Here is a 25,144-nt window from a genome sequence, read left to right as displayed (position 1 = left end):
AGTTGATGGATGCCGGAATATGGAATGCCCTGCTTATCATGCACCGTAGGATTTATTATTCAGCCGAAAACGCAGGGTGCATAACAACAGCCATTAGTCCAGAGAGGTGTGCAGAACTCTTAAGTAGCAGTATATCTTCCAGTGCACCATCTACAATCATTACGTGTCTCAGAAGCCGTTGTCAGGATATTCAAAGAAACTTTGCTCACTGTTCCATTTGATGGTTTGTCCAGAAAACTCAGGGTGTTTAATCTGGCAGCCTTGCTAACCTCCAACACCCTTCACTACCCAAAATAAACTCTTCAGACCAGTCTGCAATTCTTAGTTTCCTTCCTCCTTGGGTTCCAACCGGCTTTGTTTTTCCCAGTTTTAAAACCCTGGCATTCAGCTCAGTGTAATTACACTAAAGGCATGATGAATAATGCATTTGCAGGCAGCAAGTGACACTTTTCAATTAAGGCAAGGAAATTACCTTCATTATCTCCTCTCAGATAAAAACAGTGTAGAAACGGGATGAACTCTTTTCACGATTCCAGACGCTATATGGTCAAGAAATCTAGCAACGTTAGATGCTGCAGTGCTCAACTTTGTTGGCTAGGAAGCAGTAATGGACCAACTGTTAATCATCATGGCTTTCTTTTTTTTTTCTTTTTTCTTTTTAAACTGGTGAACCCTTGTTTATTGGAAGCATGCCAACTGAGAGATGGCAGGTACACATCCCCACTTGACTGGGGCACGGCAACTGTGATGGAAGTGGGTTGGTTTCTGTGGGTTCACGGAGGGAGCGCTCACAGGAACTGGGGACACGATCAGCTGCTGCTCTCCCCCAAGGTGTGCTTGTCAAAGAGATATTCTCCAAGCCCACCCTGGGCGGATCCCAGCCGGTGGAGGTTGGTAATGTAGTCACCCAGGACTTGGATGGCTTTGACTTGCTCGTCAGGATAGTGTGTTTCCAAGAAATCACACAGATGTGGGTCTCCCTGTTCGCTTGCCAGTCTGTGCAAATCCAGGAGTGCTTTGTTTACACTCTTTTCTAGTTGAAGGGCTGCCTCCAAGGTATCAAGAGTTGTGCCCCAAGCATCCTTTTCTGGCTTCTTGATATCTTGCAGAAGTACCTGGCCACCACGCTGGCTCTGGAACTTCAGCAGCTTCTCCGCATGTTCCCGCTCTTCATGCGACTGTGACCGGAAGAATTTGGCAACATGTTGAAGGGCAACATCATCCTGGTCAAAGTAGGAGGACATGGAGAGGCAGATGTAGCTGGCATAGAGCTCCATGTTGACCATTCAGTTGATGGCAGCTTCGCAGTCACGGTGGTAGTTCTGGCGGACCTGGGACTCCATTTTGTCTGGAAGGAAGGATGGCTGGCTGGCAGCCAGTCAATGGGTGGGTCTCTTTCTCTCCCTGGGAAGCGGAGCAACGAAGAAATGAGAAGAGGCTGGTAATTCTGTTCAAACACTGTTGAAGCAAGAACCCAGCTATCGACCATGGCTTTCAAATATTGCTCCAGGGAACACCAGAAATTTATCAGGGACTTTTCATTCAAAATGGCAGTTGATTTTTTTCATTGACAGATGGTTTTCCCATCACTACTGATCTTCCCTTACAACACATGGCTGCAAAGCAGAATTGGATGTACAAGTGGGCATTGTTACATGCTGCGAGGCAACAATGAAAATCAAGAGGCCTGGTGAACGGTCTGTATGAACTGAATCTGTGCTTAGAACAGAATCTTCAATAACATTTGGGGGTTCTACCCACATTTAAAGTGAGTGTAGTGGCTTCCAAAGCAAAGAATTCTGTTATGGTTCTAGTTCTATGATCAGCCTTCACCACATCCTTACGACCACACATTTTATAGACCAACTGTACAGAAAGTCAAAGAGTAGAAAGAAACTGTGTTTTGGTGAGTCTTCCAGCAAGAAGCAGCCAACATCTTCATGTCCCATCCTGGAATACAAACGTCATCATTTAGAAAGGCAATTATATATATATATTTAAAAAAGCAAACCCTATTTTATAGCAACAAGCAACACAATCATGTTCTTCAGGATGATTTGTTCTGATCCCCTTTTCTTCCAGAAATTCTTGGTCACTGGAATTTAAAAGGACTAGAGATGCAGGACACATGTGCTGGGAAAAGGAAAGAATTCAGTAATTTTATGAGTGGGACGCTTCATATAGGATCCTAAATACACATACTTTGAAGGCCTATAGAAGTCAACCGGGCATACAAAGAAATCTGTACACTGAGACAAATCTAAAATACTGGTGAAGCCAAAAGGATCAAGACTAACTGAGAAACAATTGTTTGAATGCCTCCAACACACCTTAAACACCTGTCCCCGTCCCCCTCAAGGGGGAGGGAGGGAGAGGGAACCGCACAACATTTATACAGCTAAGCAATAAAGAAGCTGTACTTTCCAGGTTTGGCTAACAATAGCTGAAGTAGCAGCTCTTTCTGTTGCATCCCATCTATTCATTCTCCTAGCTATCTGCCAGGAGCAAAACGGTCCTGCTGGTTTTAGCAGTTAAGAGGGGAAGGTACATATCCACTGCAATTCTCACAACATTTACCAACGAGTAAGTTGCACCATAAAAAGTGTGACTGAACAAGCATGAATAGGATCATACTTGTGTGCTTTTGAAGAACTGCATTACATTTTCTCAACTCTTGGGAATAAGAGGACTAGAAATCTAGCATCCAAAGGGGGAGTTGTCTGCCTTCTGGTATTTTCACAGAAACCACTCCCAAACCATTCTAGCAGAGCCACTGTTTGCCTATTTGCAATTCTGGGGCAATAAGTAATTCTAGCAGCTGCCTCCAGTTTCCAAATGGCAAAGCCATGAAAGCCAACCCAATTTGGCTGAAAAGGGTAAAACAGTAATTAACAGGGCGGAGGGGCAAAACAAAATCCAACCACCAAAGCCAGGCGGACAAGACACAGACCACTACTGTTGATTCCAGGGCTTCTTGTACTTTTCAGAAAGTCTGCAACATCCATTACTTGATTTTATTTTTTATATCCTTTTACTGTTTTTGGAGGGAGCCTTTGTAGGTACCTCAGATAGGTCTCAGCAACACATATTCTGCTTTGCCTATGTTTAAATAGTTGCTGGAGTAAGTTCCCTGGCAATAGGAGGGGAAGCATAGAACTGCTCCAGGCTGACATTATTTCTACCCTTCTGTCCAAAGAAACAAAGCAATATCACGGAGGAAATTAAAAAGATGTCATTATTTGAGTTAATTTTGTAGGGTGGGTCTGTATGTAGCTGTGACTAGGCACACTTCCCACTTTAATGTGGCAGCATGCACACTTGACCCCAGATTCTCCCCTTAAACACTCTACTATCTCCCAGCACCAGACTTCCTCTATTGGCGAAAGGCCTTCCTTTCATGTTGTCGCCTGATTTTCCTCACCACATGGGACTTCTGGTCTTAGCCAAACTGCCTAGCAACCTCTACTGTGTATGGACCTAACGTCTCCCCAAAGGAAATTAGGTTTTGATGACAATCCAGGCTACCAAATGCTCACTTAATACCTGTGGAGAATACAAATCGCGACCAGGTAGGAATGATTCCATTCAAACAAGCACATGCCAGTTTGAAATTTGAGAATTTCTTTGTAAAACTACAATATTATGGTCTTTTACCCCACTCTCACCATCCCAAACTGTTCCTCGTGGCCCAAGAACTACACCCAGGCACTTTCTTGGAGTCATAATGGATGTTTAGTTTGTTTACGTTTACTAAAATGCCCAAGTCTAATTATACTTAAAGTCATACATTTTCCTGGAAATATTCTAAGCAAAATGTTGTTGTGATGATTTTGCCTTGGCAAGACTTATGAAGAACAATTCCCAAAACTACTGAACACCAAGAGCATCACTGAAAAATTACCTAAAGTTGCATGTGAAAAGGTTTTATTTTCTACTTCTGTAAGTGAATAGCCATTCTTAGACATGCAGAAGAATGCCAAATTAAACGAAGTAGACTTCAGGGCCCCACAACATTTTTGGTTCTCATAGGCAACTGACTCCTGTACTTCCTGCAATTTTCTGTCAGATTCTCATTGCTGCAAAGAAGCACTAAAAGGCACCCTGGACAAACATACCAAAGGCTTGGAACCAAGCAATGAAGATGTTCAGTGTGAAGTGCTCCAGTTTCTGCAAGAGACAGTGTCCCTTCTTTCTTACTGCTCAGTGTATCTTCCTCCCACATGCAAAGTTTTACTGCATTCTATTTTTCACTATATCTAGTTCCTTAAGTTTTTATGGCGTGTTACAGAGCGCCCAAAAACGGTGCTCTGCTGGCGCCGCTGGTTGCTGTGTCCGGATACCGCAGCGGACAAACCGCACGATTCCCAGACGGAACAAAAAGCCGCCGCAAAAAGCAGATTCTTTTTGCACCCTGGAAGTGGCGTCGCAAGTCACTAGTCGTGCACTCGCAGTGTCACTTCCGTCACGTGACGTGCGGACGCTGGGCGTCCACGGCATTGAGATAGTGGCGCCTGTGTAGAATGGGTGTCGCCATTTTGTATGCGCCGAGCGTGTACTAGGGTTAAGGGCGTCTGAAAAGGACGCCCCTTTCTAACCCTAGTACACGCTTTGTGCGTACTTTTGGCCTGTGCAGAACGGGCCATTGTATTTTAGATTGTTATTTATTTTTGTAAAATACCTTATAAAGATTTTATTCTAATAGGCAACCATATAGTTAGATTTTTTTTAAAGTCCATACAGACACATAGAGCAAACCTGGCAGTCTTGGTTCCTTCACAAGTATAGCTAACTAGCAAGCAGAGAAGAATAACCCTGGATCGCAGGATCCCCTAACCAAACTGCTACTTGGCCCCGTTCTCTTTTGGACTCTGCATAGACTGAAAAGAAAGGGAGGGAAGCAGGACATTTGGGGGACCACAAGTTGCCCACTTGTGCTTCAAAAAAATTAGAAATTCCACAGGCGTTGCCTGCCAGGCATACATTCTGAAAAGCACCATGCTGCAACTTCAGACTTATCATTGGGTGCTTATCACATTCATCACATTCAGGCTTACATTTAAACTATCTTGGATTACAATACTTGAGGCTAGCCTGTGAGGCAAAGGTTATGAAAGATTGAGATTAATGCTGGGTATGGGAGTGTGAAAGAGGTCCTTTTACACTTACACCTACAGTGCTATGATTCCACATTACTGGTCATGGCTGCATCCTTTGGAACCCTGGGATCTGCAGTTTAGGGAGGGGTGCTTAGCATTCTCAGCCAGAGAGCTCAAGTGCTTTGCCAAACTACAGAAGCACTGACAATCATCTTTGAGTATTCCTGGAGAGCAGGAGAAGACCCAGCAGACTGGAGGAGGGCAAATCTTGTCCCCATTTTCAAAAAGGGAAAAAAGAGGACCCAAACCATTATGATCCAGTCAGCCTGACACCAATCCCAGGAAAAATCCTAGAGAAGGTCATTAAACAGACAGCCTGTAAGCACTTAGGAATGTTGTGCTCATTAAAACTCAACATGGGCTTCCCAAACATAAGTCATGCAAGCCTAACCTTATCTCTCTCCTTTTTTGACAAGTCACCTTGATAGATGAAGGGAATACTGTGGATGTAACATATCTTGATTTCAGTAAGGCTTCAGACATGGCCCCCCATGATATTCTTGCAAACAAACTGGTAAAATGTGGGCTAGACAATGTGACTGTTAGGGGTATTTCTAATTAGTTGACCAGCTGAACCCAAAGTGTAACTCAACAATGGCTCCTCTTCATCCTGGAGAGAAGTGACTAAGAGGGTGCTACAGGGTGTCCTGGGCCCAAGTGCTGTTCAACATCTTTATCAAAGACTTGGATGATGGAATAGTGGGAAAAATTGCAGATGACACCAAATTTCGAAGATTAGCTAATATCCCAGAGGACAGGATCAGAACCAAATATGACTTTAATAGATTGGAAAACTGGGCCAAAACTAACAAAATGAATGCAAACAGGAAGAAATACAAAGTACTACACTTAGGCAGAAAAAAAGGAAATGCAGATATAGGATGGGTGACACCAGATTCAACAGAACATGTGAAAAGTATCTAGGAGTCATATCAGATGACAAGCTGAACATGAGACAAAAGTGTGACGCAGCAGCTAAGAGAGCCAACACGATTCTAGGCTGAAAATATTTGAAGGATGTCATATTCAGGAGGGAGCAAGCTCGTTTTCTGCTGCTCCAGAGATTAGAACACAGAACAATGGATGCAAGCTACAGGGGGAAAGATTCCACCTCAACATTAGGAGGAACTTCCTGACAGTAAGGGATGTTTGACAGTGGAACACACTCCCTCAGAGTGGTGGAGTCTCCTTCCCTGGAGGTCTTTAAGCAGAGGCCGGATGGCCATCTGTTGGGAATGCTTTAATTGGGAGTTCCTGCATGGCAGAATGGGGCAAGACTGGATGGCCCTTGTGGTCTCTTCCAACTCTATGATTCTATAGTGTGGCCCGCTACAAACGGGCACCCAAGTATGTACTCCATACGTACTAGTGTTGCCTGGGGGCATCTCTTTTAGACGCCCGCAACCCTAGTACATACAGAGTACATACAAAATGGCAATGCCCTGTTCACATGGGCGCCACCATTTTGACGTAACGGACGCCTAGCATCCGTACGTCGCAGCATCCAGGTGACGTTATGAGTGTGCCTATGGCACACTGTGGCATCACTTGCGCGCCACAAAAAGAAGCCACTTTTTGCGGCTTCTTTTTCCACCGCCGGGAAGCCTCGCCATTTGGAGGCTGGGGCTTCCCACCGGCGGAAATGGAGGCGGCAGCAGCCAGCCCTTTTTGGGCGGTCTGTATCCCACCTTAGTCTTCATCTAGAATACTGGGTCTAGTCTGGGCACCACAATTCAAAAAGGATGTGGCCACAATGGAGCATGTCCAGAAGAGGGCAATCAAAATGGTGAAACATCTGGAACCAGAGCAACTTAGGGAGCTGAGTATGTTTAGCCTGGGAAAGAGAAAGTTAAGGAATGAGATGAGAACCGTGTTTAACTATCTGAAGGAAGTTCATATTGAGGATGGATCAAGCTTGTTTTCTCCTGTTTTCTCCTGATCCAGAGACTAGGACATGGAGCAGTGGATGCAAACTACAGGAAGAGATTCCACCACAACATTAGAAAGACCTTCCTGACAGATCTGATCAACCATGAAATACTCTTGCATGGAGTGTGGTAGAGTCTCCTTCTTTGGAGGTTTTTAAAAAGAAGCTGGATGGCCATCTGTTAGGAATGCTTTGTGTATTCCTGCATGGCAGGGGCTTGGACTGTATGACCCGTGTGGTCTCCCCCAACTTTATGATTCTACCGTAAGTAGGCTTAACATGTGGCCAGTGTCCAAGGAAAAAAGTGAACTCTAATTCCAGAGTAGAACAGCAAAGAGAGCAGCCCTGATGGGAAAGAGCAGATTGTGCTGTACTTATTTTAGTGGGAGGAATTATGCATGCCAGATTGTTTCCACATGGGACATGGCATAGGTTACTGCTCCTTGCCGCCATCCACCAGTGTTCTGGGTTTTGCTCTACCTCCTTTTAAAGCAAGCTCCCTATTATGCATTCCAGACTAAAGACATGTTTCTGGCTAGCAGGCAAATGGTCCACTCCAAGATTAGCTGAACTCACCCTTTCCCCCCCTCCAATCAAATCTCTAGTTTTTCCAAGCATTTCCACAAAAAAAAAAAACAGTGAATTTCAAAGACCAGCAGTGATGGAGAACTATGAGTAACAACCTCACTTTTGAGATCGGACTCAGAACGAGGTGGGCTTGAGTCACAGGAAAGAAAATTCAACAGCCATTTTGAGCTCTTGTGGAAAATATTTTCAAAATCAACAGACGTTGTGACAGGAGATGTATCACAGAAAACATTTCCCATGATTGAGATGCTGTTCTCATTTCACTACTTATTAAAGATGACAATTTATTTATAACATGAACCCTGCTTTAGCCTAAAGCAAGATCTGTAAGGAAGAGTTTCAGTAATGATAAATATAATCCATACAAAGTAAAGAGGAATACATATCATGTGTATTCTGTACAGAAACAAATTCATTTCCTGTAGGTAAAAATTAATGTGAACTGTACATAACAGGCTATAAATAGCCCATTGTTGGTATGGCACACTTACATCTTGCCTCTCCTTTCTAATCATTTGTATTTGTTTCTGCTGTGTGCCTTCAAGTTGTTTCCAATTTATGGCACCAAGAAACCTATCACAGGGTTTTCTTGACAAGATATCTTCAGAGGGGGTCTGTCTTTGCCTTCTTCTGAAGTTGAAAGAATGTGACTTTCTTGAGGTCACCCAATGGGTTTCCATGGCCAAGGAAGGACTCAATCCTGTGTCCTCAAGACAAGCTGGTGGAAGAGAGGAAGCAGAAACAGGGATATTGGGAGCTTGTAAACAGCCGGGGGTAACAGGCCTAGACATCAAGATTAATAAAATGAGAATGTTAGAGGAAGTTAAGATGTACTTATCTAAAGGAAATATTGACAGCAGAAGAGAAGAAAGAGCATCAGATAGAAAGAAGGTGGTGAAATCAAGACTTAAGGAGAGAAAGGGAAGTGATACAGAGGGAGTGAGACTCTCTAGTTCTTCCTGATGTTGTTGGACTGCAACTCCAAGCATATGTAGAATCATAGAGTTGGACTGTGTATGATTCCTGTCGCAACAAATCTGGAGGGCCATGTGATTTCTACCCCTGTGCTATAGGCAAGAGTGGGACAACCAGTGGAAAGCACTTTAGGACCATTGAGGTGGAGCAGAAGAAGCGATGTTCCAAATATTCCAATGAGCAAGTAACATCTTTGTTTTAGATACTAGCATAACCTGGGGCGGGGGGGATGAATCCCAAGAATCAAAGAATTCATATGTGAACTGGGCAGGTAAGAAAAGACCAGTAGCAAGTTAGATATTCAAGATACAAAAACAAGTAAGATGTTCGGAAGAGACAATGGGGGGGAGTACAGAGTCAGAGCAGCCTCTAGGAAAAAGCTCAGGGAGGCAGCTTTCCTGAGGATGGCAGGAAATACCATTGGGATGGATCTGTCAGGAGCAACGCCTCTGTCACTTCAGCTGGCATTATTTTAAAAGCGGCTTCTGGACAGTGGGTGGCCACGTTATGTGCATGGATTTTTCATTTTAAACCTCTAAGGGTTACGCTAAATTAAAGGCCTGTACAGATCATAACAGTAGAAGCTGTATCTGTGTTTACTTGGTAACTGCCTTTCTGGCCTTTAAGAGGTCTCCACCTGCTCTCTAACCAGTTATCTCGGTGGCTGGCAAGCTGTGAGAGACAAAAAGCCTGTTGTAAGCCCACTTAGCTGTGTGTCTGCATGAAGATTTGTGGTCAACAGACAGATGTGCTGAACTGACTATTATATTTCAAACCCACTCTGTTATTTGCGGAGGGGGAAAGAGGCCAATTGCCCAGTGGCACATTCCCCCTTTGGCCACCCACAAGTCTGTACTCATCCCTGGAGTTTGGCCAATAGCTCCTTTGCAGGTACTCTCTCCAGCTATTGGCACACAATTCCACAATTTAATTTTCCCCCTCCCCAAACAACCATATTGGGGCAATGAAGAATCATTAATGCCAAACTATAGCTTATGATGTAAGAGGCAGCGGAAAATCCAATTCCCCCAGCAATGCAATTACAACATCAAGTGCAGCTGTTTGTGCGGAATTACAGGCCTAATTTGGCTGTCTCAAGATAAAAACTGGAAAGAGGCAACAACAGGGAGGAAGTCTGCCCTTCATCTCCCTCCTACACTGATTGTCTTGGAGGACATTTTTGTTAAAAGTACGAGCCTTCTGTGCTTAATTTGGAGAAATGATTTCTGTCCTTCATTTCAGCCACTGTTTGGGGCTAGTAATACATGTTTGACAGCAACCTGATATGAAGTGAAAGATAATAATGTTTACTTCCATGTCACAAAAAACTTAGCAAATATAACACCAATGTTCCTGAAATTGACAGAGACACATCTATCCATAGTTAGCCCTCCAGTTTGCTCTGGGACAAAGACATAGTTTTTGACCTTGCAAACCTGTGACTGTTTTAATAATCTTCCAGAAGCTCCTTATCTGATAAGAGCATGGTGGTATAAAGTATAATTGCACATATTTCAAACAGTCTGCTTGTACAGCCATTTCACATTTACAATCTTAGACTGTCTGGCCCTTTTTAAAGTTCATTATTTTCTGAGGGGGAATATTTCTTTGCTTATTGTTATTTAAATTGGATGATGCATTTAATACTGCATGAATTGGAGCAGGGTCAACCTGGAAATGAGCAATAAAGTTTGTGAATATTTTTCAGAAGAGTCCAGAAGAAAGGAAGTGTTTGTAGGACTAGGAAATATATGAAACCCAAACTGCCTAACCAACAAGCTGAAATTCATACGTTCTGGAAGGGATTCTGCTCCAGGCATTTCTCAGACAGCCGGATGGGCTTGTCTGGAGGGGAAGTGAAGGTCGGCTCTTCTGATATGCTCCGCAGAAGCCGGGTTTTGAGTTTATCTGCACCAAGAGATATAAACATAACATTTTTGTTTGTCCAATATGATGCCAGCTCTGCAGCAAGAGAGCCTTTTCACAGCATTGTGATGGTTCTTTTGCCTCTCCAGAGAATAAGGCACCCCTTTTCCGGTCTGCCTACAGTGCAAGGACAAACTGACCCTGCATGCAACAAAATGCTGACAAAATGACACCATGAAAGAACTTTGATCCATAGGCCAGCTACAAAGGTGCTACTTTCCACTCATTTGATACACAGAGTGCCTTTTTTAGGGGGGTGAAAGACGAGGGGGCAATAATACAATACACAGAAACAGAGTGTATCTCTTCTGTACTTGAAAGACATACAGTAAGGATTTACAGCAAACCTTGAACAAGGAAATTATGAAGGAAAACTAGAAAGAGAAACTGCTGAATTTAATTATAGCCACAAATTCCAGTCATTTATGAACAAAGATGATGGCTTCATGGCACTCTACATGTATTAATACGAAAGTCCCTGTTACTGCAGATATAACAAAAGGAATCTTCTCAGAGTTTTGAATATGGGGGAAATGATTTTTGGTAAGCAGATAATAACTATTATTATTATTATTATTATTATTATTATTATTATTATTATTTCCCACCTCTCCCAAGGATAGAGGCAGGATTACATCAATAAAATAATTCAATAATACAAATACAATTGATAATGCCCTAATACTTAATTTACCACATTCCTATTAGTTCTCTAAAAAACAGTTCATCAGTAGCCAATAATCAAAGATGAGAGTGGAACATCATCATAAGCTTTTATGTCGAGTCCGATGGATAAGCCCGCCGGAAGAGATCCATTCTGAGTGCCTTCTTAAAGATCTCTAAGGGGGTGTTCTCATTTGTGATTTAAAACGAATTTAAATACAGCGGTTCATTTTAAAGCAATTCAAAATACAGCGAGTGTTATCCCGCTTTTCAATTTGCTTTATTTGTATCGTTCCCATTTACTTAACGTTTTATTTTAATTCGCTGTAATTGACCCTGTTTCGTCCCCATTCAAGGATGAATTGGTGTATAGTTAAACCGGTTTTGTTACTTTTTCGTTCACATTCACTTGTTTTGGCTGTCAAGCAAAGCGACGTCATCATGACATCACATTAATTCGGAGTAAAAGAGCCAATCAGGAGGCGCTTATTCATCCTCTTCTGTCTCTCCCCATATTAACTGTCATAACTCAGTGCTAGGGAATCCTGGGAATGGTAGTTTATTATGGCACCAGCACTCTCTGGCAGAGGAGGATAAATGTCTCACAAACACAACAATCACAACCATCCCATAGTTCCTCTGGAAAGAGCCTCGGTAGCCCCAAATTTGCTTTGGCTGCCCCATGGGGAGAGAATCTTTGGGAAAGATTGCTCCCAGGGCTGTCTGGAGAGCCTTGAAGTGGGGATATGTCCTGCAAAACCCATCCCATAGTTCCTCCAAAGCCCATCTGGTGCTCAGGCAGACGTGAAAAAGAAAAAAAGAATAGTTAAAAATGGTGTTCAATGGCTCTCCTCACACATCGGTCTATGAAAGAGGAGCAGAGGGGAGGTTGCATTCCACCAGAGGAAAGGCTATTATGCGAATGGAAGAAAATGGCGGTGGCGATGCAGAAAGAGACCAAAGAGGGTGACACCCCCAGGCCAGCCCATCGCGCTCCGCTCCTTCCATCCAGTTGACCTGATTCAAAGGCCGAAACGTTCCTATTTAAATACTCCGAATCCTATTCCGAATTAAGGAAAAATTGTAGGTTCGACCCTTCTATTTTTTTAATCCGGATTATACGTCATTAACACGGATTAAATAAAAATCCGGTTTATGATTCGGATTTAAGTGGGAACGATTGCGGGTTACTCTGGAACTGTTCTAGAGTTAATTCGGTTTCTAATAGGAACGCTATACCTTGGATTCGATTTGTAACACGGAGTATAAGCCAGTGAGAACACCCCCTAAGGTATTGATGAGACGGATCTCTTCCAGTAGTCCTATGGGAAGTTGTTGTTAACCTAGTATTATGATGTTCCAATAAGTACTTCCCTGATGTTCTAAGAGTGCAGGGCCGATTGTGTAGGGAGAGGCATTCCCGCAAGTAACTCATACCTGAGCCATGTAGGGCTTTAAAGGTGATAACCAACACCTTGTATTGCGCCTGGAAGCTAATTGGGAGCCAGTGAAGAGGTTATATGGTCAAACCTAGATGTACCAGTGACCAATCTGGCTGCCACATTTTGGACCAATTAAAGCTTCCAAACTTGGTACAAGGATAGCCCCAAGTAGAGTGCATTACAGAAATCTAAATGAGAGATTATCAGTGCAAGTACCACTGCTTCAAGGTCCTTTGCAACTACCCACTGTAAAGATCTGAAAAACCTGTATCACCTCACCCAGGCCTTTGAAAATTTAGGACAAGCGATGTGGTGTGCTTCTTTCTGGATCCTATTACATTTTACCCCACACCCACAACTGTATAAATATGCTTTGTACCTGAGGCTTTAATAACACTTGGTACTGGATATAAAGAAGCATATACATGAAAGTTCATGCAAAAATATAAAACAGCTAATCTTAAAGGTGCTGCCACATTTATTTTCTTCCCCTTCCTTCCTGCTTTTTATGCTGCAAGAGACTAGCACAGCTACTTCTTTGAAAACTACTGTGAGATTGCAGAATGATTCCCCCTGCCACAGAATTTTATTGCGTCAACGACAGTTAAGCAAAACCACAGCATAATCTACAGCATGTTAAATGTTCATGCTACCACTAATCTACTGAGATAACAGACCTCAATACTTTGCTAATGGGTTTTTTAAAAAATCACAACAAGTGTATGCAACTATCCTCTGTTCAGGGATGGGCAACTATGGTGGGTCTGGGGGCCACTTTTCTGCCCCTGGGGCTCTCAAGGACCCTCAACTACTTCAACAGAAGTAGTTGAAGGCCATGATGGCTTACAAGTTGGTTTTTCCCCCCCATGTAAACCAACATGAGGGAAGGTACAACCAAATTTAGGCAAATTGCCTCTCCTGTACAGTCAGTCCTCCATATCCACTGATTTTTTATCCACGGATTCAAGCATGCACAGCATGAAAATATTCAGAAACAGCATAAATTCCAAATAGCAAACCTTGAGTTTCCATTTTATATGATAGACACCATTTTGTTATGCCACTGGATTCAATGGGACTTGAGCATCCACGGATCCTGTTATCCCGGGGAGGGGGGGGGGTTTCTGGAACCAAACCCCAGCAGATAGCAAGGCCCCACTGTCACTATAATTCAACTTCTTTGGCAAGAGAGTGGTGCAGAGAATAGGAAAGGGCTGAGGGCCACAGAAAATAGCCAGGGAGGCTGCCTGCTCATCCCTATGTATGCTAAATGAGAGAATAAGCCTCGCTCACACTTTTCAGGTGCATAAACTGTTGAATTTGTATAATGCAACTAGTAGAGAAATGTTTAATGTAATTTAAGGTGAAGCTTCCTGAATGCTATGGGTGGACTTGTCAAGCAGCTTTGATTGCTAGGGTGGAGTGCAGTTTGGTGGGAGAATGCATACCTTTCTATTTAAGGGGGTGAAGGGAGGAATGATTTATGGTCAGGAAAGAAAAATATTTTACACACAAGTACAGAACAACCTTTACAAACATTCATATTGTTCCAGCCACTGAAGACTGAGAGACTTTCCATGCAGAACAAAAGATGCTGATGTTTTCCACAGTTCTGTCCAGAAGCAGCTCCATACAAGGACCAAGAACAACTGGACCAGGATCTGAAAACAGCTTCATTTGTGCCACCTTGTGTTCATGTCTTTATGTTGCATCTAAAGTCCAAAACCCACTGCAGAAATAATCCAGTTTGAGACCACTTTAACTGCCTTGGCTCAGTGCTAGGGAATCCTAGGAATTATAGTTTGTTGTGGTATCAGAGCTCTCTGACAGAGAAGGCTTGATGTCTCACAAAACCGCAGTTCCCAGGTTTCCCTAGAACTGAGTCAGGGCAGTTAAAGTGGTCTCAAACTGGGTTATTTCTGAAGTGGGTTTTGGACCTTAGTTCTGAATTTCAGGAACTGACTAAGTGCTGCAATGAACTTTACGTCCCTTTAAAACTGGTGTGAGTAAATGTAACCCTGAGGAATATGCATCCTCCAATCCCTTAATTTCCCCCCCCTCCAGCAAAAGCAATTCAGCAGTAATGTGGTGTCAGTGTGTTTTGCCACTGATATTTAGTGGCAACTGCGCCTACAGTATTATCTGAGTTCCACTGGTGATGGGAAATACAATTTGTAACTGCCCCTGCAGAACAAATACCTTGCACCTCAAAAAGCAGGAGGTGGAGGAAACAATAGCTGCAGCTCCCACAGCCCAGCCAGCAGCACTATAAAGCACAGCCAGCCTTCCTGAATGAAGGCACAGAGGCAGGCTCTGTGAAAGCGACAACAGTGACTAAGAAAACTGATTTGTGCTGTTTGAGACAAGGGTGGCCAGATGCTGGTCCATTCTCCCTCTTAAACAGAAAAGCATGCTTTCTACCACCCACACCTACCCCTGATTTATTAGAAGGAAATACAATAGGCCCTCCACATTCGCTAGGAATAGGGGCACAGGACCCCAGTGAAACTGGGAAAACTGCAAATAAAAAAACCACTACCTTTTTAACCTGAGAGAACACCTTTCTAGGAGTCTCTAGGTTCATAGAATCATAGAATCATAGAATTGTAGAGTTGGAAGAGACCACTAGGGCCATCCAGTCCAACCCCCTGCCATGCAGGAAATCCAAATCAAAGCATCCCTGACAGATGGCCATCCAGCCTCTGTTTAAAGACCTCCAAGGAAGGAGACTCTATCACCTTCCGAGGAAGTGCATTCCACTGTCGAACAGCCCTTACTGTCAGGAAGTTCCTCCTAATGTTCAGGTGGAATCTCCTTTCCTGTAGCTTGCATCCATTGTTCCGGGTCCTGTTCTCTGGAGCAGCAGAAAACAAGCTTGCTCCCTCCTCAATATGACATCCTTTCAAATATTTAAACAGGGCTATCATATCACCTCTTAACCTTCTTTTCTCCAGGCTAAACATCCCCAGCTCCCTAAGTCGTTCCTCATAGGGCATGGTTTCCAGACCCTTCACCATTTTAGTAGCCCTCCTTTGGACACGCTCCAGTTTCTCAATGTCCTTTCTGAATTGTGGCGCCCAGAACTGGACACAATATTCTAGGTGGGGCCTGACCAAAGCAGAATACAGTGGCACTATTACTTCTCTTGATCTAGACACTATACTTCTATTGATGCAGCCTAAAATAGCATTGGCCTTTTTAGCTGCCGCATCACACTGTTCACTCATGTTCAACTTGTGGTCTACTTGGACTCCTAGATCCCTTTCACACGTAGTTTCATTCAGCCAGGTGTCACCCATCCTATATCTGTGCATTTTATTTTTCCGCCCTAAGTGCAATACCTTACATTTCTCTGTGTTGAATTTCATTTTGTTAGCTTTGGCCCAGCTTCCTAGTCTATTCAGGTCATTTTGAATCTTGATCCTGTCCTCTGGAGTATTAGCTATTCCTCCTAATTTGGTGTCATCTGCAAATTTGATAAGTATGCTCCCAATTCTGTCATCCAGGTCATTGATAAAGATGTTGAATAACACTGGGCCCAGGACAGAGCCCTGTGGGACCCCACTGGTCACTTCTCTCCAGGATGAAAAGGAGCCATTGTTGAGCACCCTTTGGGTTCGGCCGGTCAACCAATTACAGATCCATTTAAGAGTTCCTTTGTCTAGCCCACATTTTACAAGCTTGTTTGCAAGAATGTCATGGGAAACCTTGTCAAAGGCCTTACTGAAATAAAGATACACTATATCCACAGCATTCCCTTCATCTACCAAGCTGGTAATTTTGTCAAAGAAAGAGATTAGATTTGTCTGGCATGACTTGTTTCTCTGAAACCCATGTTGACTTTTTGTGATTATGGCATTGCCTTCTAGATGTTCACAGACTCTTTGTTTAATGATCTGCTCCAGAATCTTTCCTAGAACTGATGTCAGACTAACTGGACGATAATTGTTGGGATCCTCTTTTTTTCCCTTTTTGAAGATGGGGACAACGTTTGCCCTCCTCCAGTCTGCTGGGATCTCTCCTGTTCTCCAGGAGTTTTCAAATATGATTGCCAATGGCTCCGATATTACATTTGCCAGTTCTTTTAATACCCTTGGATGGAGTTCATCTGGTCCCGGAGACTTAAATTCATTTAGATTAACAAGGTGTTCCTCTTTACTTATTCTGTGCTGAAATTCCCCTATTCTGTCCTCTGCTCCATTATCCTCAGGTTGAGCACCCTTTTCCTTTTCTGAGAAGACTGAGGCAAAGAAGGTGTTGAGTAATTCTGCCTTTTCTCTATCTCCTGTTAGCATTTTGCCATCTTCTCCACGCAGTGGCCCTACCGTTTCCTTCTTCTTCCTCTTGCTGCGGACATATCCAAAAAAGCCCTTTTTATTGTTCTTAACCTCTCTAGCAAGCCTGAGTTCATTCTGCGCTTTAGCTTTTCTGACTTTACCCCTACACATGCCTGCTATTTCTTTGAATTCCTTTTTTGTGATTTCCCCCTTTTTCCATTTCTTATACATGTTCCGTTCCAAACTTAGCTTGGTTGAAAGTTCCTTAGTCATCCATCCTGGTTTCTTGAGACACCTCCCGTTTTTCTTTCTCACTGGAACTGTTTGAAATTGTGCCTTCAGTATCTCCCTTTTGAGAAAGTCCCATCCGTCCTGAACTCCTTTATCTTTTAGTATTTCTGACCATGGAATCGCCCTCAATACTTCTCTAAGTTTACTGAAATCCGCTCTCCTAAAGTCTAGGATGCGTGTCTGACTCTGCCTGGCTTCTCCTTTCCACTGTATTACAAACTCCAGGAGAACATGGTCACTTCCACCTAATGATCCCACCACTTGCACCCCATTAACCAAGTCATCCTTGTTGGTTAAGATCAGATCTAAAATAGCTGACCCCCTTGTTGCCTCTTCCACCTTTTGGACCATGAAATTGTCTTCCAGGCAAGTGAGGAATTTGCTAGACCTTGAGGATTTTGCTGAGTTTGCCTTCCAGCAAATATCAGGATAGTTGAAGTCGCCCATCACTACTACATCTCTCTTTTCTGACTGTGTGGTCATCTGTTCTAGAAAGATATCATCCAATTCCTCAGTCTGACTTGGGGGTCTGTAGTAGACTCCCACCGTAACACCCTTGTTGTTTCCCTCCCCTTTGATTCTTATCCAGATGCTCTCCACCTGGCTTCCATGATTGATGTCCAGGATCTCTTCACTGGTGTAAATATCTCTGACATATAGTGCTATTCCTCCTCCTTTCCTGTTTGGCCTATTTCTCTTAATAAGGTTATACCCCTCTATTTCCACATTCCAATCATGAGACTCATCCCACCAGGTTTCAGTGATGCCTATTATATCATATTTGCTTTGTTGTACTAGGAGTTCGAGTTCATCTTGCTTATTTCCCATGCTCTGTGCATTAGTGTAGAGACATCGCAGACCATGGTTCCCTTTTACTTGCTGCCTGTGCAGGTTTTTTTGCCTCCCACTGCTGGGTCCTTGCACTTTTAGGTTCTCCTGCACATCCCTATGGTTAACATTTGCCAGAAATTGGCCATTTAATAATGCTTGAGGACCTACAAATGCCTAGAGAAGTGTTTTCTCTAGTAATCTGTAGGTCTTCCAGGCCCACTCTATGGTCAATTTCCAGCAGAACCTCTCTGGAGGACCTAGGGATTCCTAGAGAACATATTAATCAAATCTGCACAAGTCAAAGCCACAAATGTGGAGGGCCAGCTGTATAAGCCATTGTCTCTGATCCAGCTCATATCTACACACACCTGTCCAACACACTTCCTCTTTAGCATTTAATTCTGGTACTAATACAGGTACGCTTCTGGTAATCAGGGTTCATTTTCCACTCCACCCTTCATATGCTACATATTGCTAATACTGCAAGCTGCGGCAGGAGTTACCTATTATTCTACTGTTTACAGTGTCTAGTCTCTGAAGACTGTCTGTCTGCGTGCCTTTAAGTCACTTGTAGTTGCTTAGCAATCCCATTAATTTCAAAGGGTTTTCTTAGGCAAGGAATATTTGGAGGTGGAATATTTGCCAGTTCTCTTCTCTGAAATATAGCCTATAGTACCTGGTATAGCCTGGAATTAGTTGGCAGCCTCCCATCTAAGTACTAACCCAGGCAGACCCTGCTTAGCTTCCAAAATCAGACAGGATCTTCTGCCTTAAATTTAGGATTGCTAATGAAGTATCAGCATCTTCTACTGACATCTAGTGGATCCAAACCAAACTACAGCCCATACCCAGGTGCATACTTCAAGAACTGTTTTTAACCCTTAAGAATATTAATTTTAGCCGATCCTGAACAGCAGGGCTCTGCTTGTCAGCTCTCATTCTTGCCCCTGTCAAGAACAGCCTGCAGCTCATTTTTCACATAAACAAGATAACATGGCAAGCCTGTAAAAATCAATGGAAGTACTTGCGTACAGAGCAGATGCTAAGATAGCTCAAGGTGCTTCAACTAGGAAGTCAAATGCATCCGAAGAAGCAGACTTAAATCTACGAAAGCTCACGCTGCCAATTTCTTTCTTTCAGTGTGTCACATAGGTGCTACAAGATCTCTCTACATACTAGGAAAACAAAGTTTGGTTGGTTTTTTTAAGGTAATCCCACAGGGCTTTTCGGCACTCAACAGATTTATCAACCAATTTTACACCCACGTTCTACTTTTTTGTAGCTCTTATATAAAATTATGACTGGCTTTAATGTCCTTCATGCATCTATAAAAACTAGCATAAAGGTCTTGTAAACTACCTTTCCAAAAGATAAGCTAAACCTTGTATTAATAAAGAATGTTTTAATAGCAGTGGCAGAAATAAGGGATCCCCTGCAGAACAGCTTGGGTGTTTTTACACCTGACTCACCCACATCCCACATTATTTTGCACTTCTACTCTTTGCAGAAAGCTTCTGCCTTCCTCCTTACCTCCCAAGGAATCTGCATGTTTTTGATTTCTCAGGCATCAAAATAACTACACAATAATAATAATATCAAGGCAGGATTACAACCATAAAATAACCATAAAACAACAATAACATCTAAATGATATACAATAAAACAATAAATCAGCTAAAAATGCAATTCAAAACCATAAAAGCATAATCTAAAATACAGTGGTCCCCCGGGTTACGAAATTAATTCGTTCCGCTGCCCTTTTCGTAACCCGGAAGACTTTCGCAAGCCGAATTGCCATAGGCGCTAATAGCGAAAGCCGCTTTTTGGTGCGAAATAGCGCCGAAAAGCACCAAAAGTTTTTTCGTAACCCGAAAAAACTTTCGTAACGCGGAACAGTTTTTTTAAATTATTTTTTTTCGTAACCCGGGAATTTCGTAAGGCGGTGCTTTCGTATCCCGGGGTACCACTGTACACAATTACGGTCAGAAATGGGATTTTTCCTTAAATTCTTTATGAGAGGTCAGGTGGGTAGGCCCGCCGGAAGAGATTCGTCTTAAGTGCCTTCTTAAAGGCATCTAAAATGGTAATAAGACGGATCTCTTCCAGCAAGTTGTCCCATAACTTGGGGGCTATGGCTGTGTACGGTCTTTGGGAAGTTGTTGTTAGAGGCGGATTATGTAGGGAGAGGCATTCCCTCCAGTAACTTGGGCCCAAGCCATAGAGGGCTTTAAAGGTAATGACCAACACTTTGTATTGCGTCCGGAAGCTAATTGGCAACCAATGAAGAGATTTTAGAACTGGTATTATGTGGTCTGACCTAGATGTTCCAGTGACCAGTCTGGCTGCCACATTTTGAATTAATTGAAGCTTCTGAACTTGGTACAAAGGTAGCCCCATGTAGAGCGCATTACAGAAATCTAAATGAGAGATTACCAGCACATGTACCACTGTTTCAAGGTCCTTTTGGTCCAGGTAGGGGCGCAGTTGGCATATCAGCTGAAGCTGGTACCAGGCACTCCTGGCCATCACATCCACTTGAGATGATAACTGTAGAGATAAGTCCAGGAGTACTCCCAAACTGCGAACTTTGTCCTTTAGGGGAAGTGTGACCCTGTCTAGGACTGGTTGACAAAGAAAGTGTGTCAAAATCATTACTCAATTGCACTACCCAGTGAACATGGGAATTCCATAGAGCTCTCTCCTAGGTGGAGTCTGCCACTGAATTGCGTGGGAGGCCAACAGGGATCCTAGATATTTGGGAATGAGGAGGGGATCCTTCCAGGAAGGCATTGTCCTCTCTCCAGTTGCTGAAGTCAAGACAGCCAGAAACTCTATAGCCAGTAGGATGGAAGAATTGGTTCCTTTTTTTTAACCTAAAGTGGAAGACTTACATTCAGAGCCCAAGCTGGTAAATTTAATTTGCATACTTTCAATCTTGTTGAAAGATATTATATAAATAACATAAGCAAATAAGTAACAGTGAGGTGAATACACAGAGCTATAGATAGGAACGTTGGGTACTTACCGTGACATGTTCATTTCCTGCAGAGAAGGGTCCTGGCATCCTGTAATCTGGGTTTAGCTCCTCCTATTTGCTCCTGTAGGCAGGGACAATAAACAAAAGACCAGCCCCTATATAGGGAGGAGCTAGCCCCCCTGAGCCTCAGTCAATAACAAGCCAAGCGACTAGTAAGGTACTCAAGGAACTGAACTTTAGTAACATCAGCTAAGGGTTAACTAGAACACCTTAGAAAAAAACTAGTCCAAGAACAAACAAGAACTCAGAAAAACCAATCCAGCAACAAGAAGAAGAACAAGGCAGGTCCACCAACAGGCAGGCAGTGTCGGAGGCCGCAGGCAGCACCCGGGTGGGCAGGATGCCAGGACCCTTCTCTGCAGGAAATGAACGTGTCACGGTAAGTACCCAACGTTTCTTTTCCCAGCAGAGAGGGTCCTGTCCTCCTGTAATCTGGGATTTACAAAAGCCCTCTCGAACTGGGAGGGAGGTGCTGCTAGGAGACTGTGGCCCCCGACACAATCTGTTGGAGGAACCTCCTTTCAAACGACGCCTCTGCGGACTGAGACACGTCCAGTTTGTAATGTCTTATGAAGGTCGAAAGCAACTTCCATTTGGCCACCCTGCAAATATCTGACAGGGAGGCGCTAGTGGTCAAGGCTGCAGAGGTAGATGCACTCCTAGTTGAGTGCACCATCAACCCCTCGGGTGGAGTGAAATCAAGAGTTCAGTAGCTCTTTTGAATACAAGACCTGATCCACCTACTCAGAGTCGAGACTGGTACCTTGAACCCCAAAGAGCCCAGGTGAAAGGAAAAGAACATCTCAGATGACCTTAAGGTTGAAGTCCTCTTGATGTAGATTTTGAGGGCTCTGCACACATCCAATGTGTGCCAGGTCTTTCCCAAGTCCTTCTTAGGATCGGGGCAGAATGAAGGCAGGAGAATGTCCTGTGACACCTGAAAGGCTGAGTTGACCCTAGGCACGAAGGTAGGGTCTGGACGAAGGCACACTGAGTCTGGCCTAAAAATACACAAGTCTTTACGTACCGACAGGGCCCCAGCTCTGACACCCATCTGGCGGAGGTAATGGCTGTGAGGAAGATGACCTAGAGGGAGAGGTGTTTGAGGAAGGCCTCCCAAAGGGACTTGATCGGCCCAACCGTCAGAGCCTTTAAGACCATGTTCACATCCCAAGATGGAAAACGATGTCTGGTGGGCAGACCCTGTTGGAAACTCCCCTCAACAGCCTCTTAATGTGAGGATGGCTGCCATTCTAGCTGCTCTCGTATGGAGCAGAAACGACGTGATGGCAGACACCTGCCTTATAACCATGTTGGGTCAAGTCCCCTCTTAATGTCATCTTGGATGGACTATAGCAGGTCAGCCACTGAAAACCTGAAGCAGTTGATGAGAACTTGCCTAAGCAGTGGATTATGTGATCAATCAGAATAGAACCTGATCTAATCTGGACCTATGGCAGCTTCCAGCCTATCACTGATCACCTTGTCAACTGGTTATAGCAATGAAGGTGATATTAAGGTGATTTCATTTGTAGTAATTAAGACTTACCACTCTGAAAGAGGAATGTTAATGTCTGACCTCCAATTAAAATTTCAAAACAATGTGCAGTTCTTTACTGGAACATCTGTGAACCTGTGTAAAATAAGACTAATCCCATGGTTAGGCAAAGAAGACACTGGATTAACCTTTATCTCGCAGACATTGGTGAGTCCATGCCAAAGCATAGATGCACTCTGTGTTAACAGGGCATGTGGGCAGAATTAAGTCTGATTTATTTTGAGGATGAACTTGTCTAGAGACTTCAAAAATCACCCCAACTCCATGTAGCAGATTGTCATCAACCTATATGAAGGCTGAGGGGTCTCCCGGCTGAATGAACTGCTGATTAAGGAGTCATGAAATGGGAACAGGGGGCTTGGCAAGGATAGCCCTCTGGTATCTAATTTCGAGGAGAGGATTTTCTCCACAAAAGGGATCTGTCAAAGGAACACAAACCTAAATTTAAAATAGTATAGTGGGTCCTCGATATGGAGTTGGATTTAGGACTCTGCATGGATACCAAATCCATGGAAGCTCAAGGCACATAAAATATAATCGCATAGTAAAACGGAGTCTCCTATATAAAATAGTAAAATCATAGTTTGCTGTGTTGTATTTTTGTTTTGTTTGTTTTTTGGAATATATATATATATATATATATATATATAAGCTGTGGGCATATAGGTGGCTGGTGTAAGTCTCTATATGGAGCTGTATGGTATATTAAATCTGAGCATTTTGCTAGCAGAAAACAAGGCATAGGCACTAGGAAGTCTGTTTTTCCAGCCCCAAAAGGTAGTAAACAATGGTGTTGTTTGGACCAGACCATGCCATGAAAACCCAATCAGGGATAAGACACTCACCCACACAGCAGCTAACCTTATAACCATAAAATCATAGAATCATGGAGTTGGACGAGACCACAAGGGCCATCAAGACCAACCCCCTGCCATGCAGGAAATCACAATCAAAGCATGCCCAACAATATGCAAAGGAATCTTGCAGCACCCTGAGACCACTAAAGAAAGGAGATTAGCAGCATGAACCTTCATGGCCTTGAGCCCAATTCATCATATGTATGATAGATCCTGTTACAATAGGCTTCCCAAACCAGCCAGCAGTTGAATGGCAAGCCCATCAGTAGGCATTCTTAGTTAAAATTTAACAATCTAGACAAGGTAAGAGGTAATTGTGATTTTTGTGGCAGACCCTTCAGGGCTCTGTAGGATGTCTGAATGGGATTTGAAGCAACCCCTTAGTAGAGAAACTTGATTATATTGTTTTAAAACACTCATGGAGGAAGGGGAGTTTCTCCCCCCATGGAGAGGAGTCTGTCTCTTTGTTTTTGATAAGAATTTTTCTTAACCCCCTGTATTAGTGAGAACCATCTCATGGAAGAAACTGTGTTGTTGTTGTTGTTTAGTTTCTTCCCTTTAACAGACATTTTTCAAGAAAGAAGGGAAGGCAAGGGGAGCCACATCTTTTGAGGCTAGCTGACTGAGGTTCACTGTGTTTTATAACAGGAACATAATCCTTTTGCCACTAAAATGGAGTTTGGTTGGTCACCTTAATCCAATATATCTATCACCTCATATGAGATGTTTTTACCAAAGATCCTCAATGCATGTAAGCATTAGAGGTCTGCTGAGTGACCAGAGACCTTCTCCTTGCTTGAGTCACCCTGTTTATTAGCATTTAAATGAATCTGTATTGTTAAAACTTATGCTCTTAATGAGAAGTGCTATGGCTGATAACAGTTTGCACAAAGGAGGTAGAACCATGTGCTCATCTTATGTCTTTGGCTGTTTCACCTAAAGCAAAAAAGGCTCTGGACCTAATGGAGACAGTGATGGAGGCCCATGAGGAGGCAAGAAAAGTCATCATGTGGCTTTTATGGCTAGCCCCTTCCTTGAAGAATTAGTTTCTAGGCATCTTCTCTGGCCTGGAAAAAGGAGAGGGGGGCAAGCAGAAACAGCACAACTAAAACCTCATGGGCTAACAGTAATAAAATGAACACCAGAAAGGTTAACCAGTATCTCTTGTAAATCTGAGCCCACAGCCCTGTTGCTGTGGGGGCTCTCCCCTCCTTTATTTGCCCCATCAAAGGAGGCTGCCTGGGCAGTGGCTTATTCCAAGCACTGAGGAAACTGCTCTTAAGTTAGCAGTGACTGAAGACCATTGCTAATCATGGGTAGATAGCTGCATATGGCCTGTAGTGTAGCCCTGATACTCACATGGCACTTTCAGGCTGGGGTTTACAGCTTAGCCCTTTTAATTTCAGGCAGGCTCTATAGTAACCTGGCTGCATGATAGAAGCTAGCTTGATCCTCAACTCCCTCCCACTTGCATAGGTAGCTGGGAAGGGCAGAGGGACTGCTGTGGGACATGGCTCTACATTTACCTGAGGTAAGTCTGTGTCTTGAGAAAGGATAATCTCTGATGGAAAGGAGAGGCCAAGCGCTCAAGCTTTTCTCTCAAGAGTGCCAGGGTT

At 43.4% G+C, this 25,144-nt stretch overlaps 1 protein-coding gene and 1 pseudogene across 1 annotated transcript in view; both read right to left on the bottom strand.

The window, feature by feature from the left end:
* The window catches only part of NET1 (neuroepithelial cell transforming 1), a 99,015-nt gene that overhangs the window by 65,202 nt on the left and 8,669 nt on the right, over positions 1-25,144 (bottom strand). The gene's annotated exons all lie outside the window — the stretch shown is intronic.
* Positions 634-1,424, bottom strand: LOC149311588 (ferritin heavy chain A pseudogene; annotated as a pseudogene).

This window comes from Sceloporus occidentalis, unplaced genomic scaffold (assembly GCF_023333645.1).
Source record: "Sceloporus occidentalis isolate IW3139 unplaced genomic scaffold, rSceOcc1.0.p SCAF_5, whole genome shotgun sequence".
In the NCBI taxonomy this organism is placed as follows: Eukaryota; Metazoa; Chordata; class Lepidosauria; order Squamata; family Phrynosomatidae; genus Sceloporus; species Sceloporus occidentalis.
This window is presented reverse-complemented; position numbering and strand designations above follow the sequence as displayed.